The following is a 1,413-nucleotide window of genomic DNA, read 5'->3' on the forward strand; positions in this document are numbered from 1 at the left end:
TTGGCATAATTATCTAAACACTGGGTTATATTGTTTAATAAGAATTAAATGTCCACTTGGAACTAGTATTGTAAATCTACATACTTAAAAAAAATTTTTGAAAAAGAGGGTAAGAATGGCAGTCCAAAAGAGACTAGAGGATCTTCAATTATAGAAAAATGTTGGTGGATATGAGCTGTGAATTAAGCTAAGCCAATTTTGCTGTTCATAACTATGAGGTTCTTTTGGGGAGGTATGTCCTATAGTAACAGGTACGTGAGTGTCCTTGGTCTCCTTCCTTCAACCTTGCTACCATGTATGATAGCAAGTCTCAAGCTGAATTCTGCTATACAAACATTAATCATCAAGCAGTCACAAAAAGAATCATACGACCGGTACTATAAGCATTATATAGTTCCAGCTTTCTAAACTTTTAGGTGCTTGGACCACATCCTGTACGAAAAGTTCCCTAAAACAGATGCAACAGTATTTTAGAGGCAGGATTTAGCTAAATTCAGGCAAATAAGCACTCTGAATCAGCAAGGTAACTGGAGACTGTCAGAGATAAGCCTTGGTACCATGCTGAAGGGCACAGACTGCATGGCTCTCTACATTTTTATGTCTCATCCATGCAAGAATGAGGATTGTTTCTTTAATATTTCTAGCCAGTCCACATATCCAAAGACCACTAATTTCATGAATGGAAACCTATTTCTAATATTTGTTATGCCACTTTACAAACTGACACTCGTTGGGCAGCTGAATTTCTTACAATAGCTAACCATGGAGCAGAATCTTCTAATTACATGCTAACTGATAAACCATGTACTGGGTTGAAGAGTGTCCCTTCAAAATTCATGTCCACCAGAAATTTGTGAATGTGACTTTATTTGGAAATAGGATCTTTGCAGATATAATCAAGTTAAGATGGGGTCATATTGGATTAGAGCCAACTTATAAGGACCGGTACCCTTATAAGAAGAGGGAAATTTGGAGACAACCACATACAGAGACAAGAACACTTTGTGAAGACTGAGGCAGAGACTAGACTGATGCATCTAGAAGCCAAACAATATCAAGGATTGTGGGCAACCACTAGAAGCCAGTAGGGAGGAATGGAGTATATTCTCTCTCAGAGCCTCCAGAAGGAATCAGCCTTGCTGACACCTCAGTTTTGGTCTTCTAGCTTCCGGGACTGTAAGAGAATAATTTTCTGCTGTTTTAAGCCTGTGTGTGGCAATTTGTTACAATAGTCTTAGGAAACTAATATACCGTGAAATATGCATTTCCAACAAGGGGTACTAACCACACCAGGGAGCAGATTGAAACTAACTATTATATATATCACATTATATATATCACATTATATATATCACAATGTCAATCATGAAGTATTTCAAAGTAGATTATAGGCAACATCAAATATGCTAGTAG

This window comes from Neophocaena asiaeorientalis, unplaced genomic scaffold (genome assembly GCF_003031525.2).
Source record: "Neophocaena asiaeorientalis asiaeorientalis breed wild unplaced genomic scaffold, Neophocaena_asiaeorientalis_V1.1 scaffold198, whole genome shotgun sequence".
NCBI lineage: Eukaryota > Metazoa > Chordata > Mammalia > Artiodactyla > Phocoenidae > Neophocaena > Neophocaena asiaeorientalis.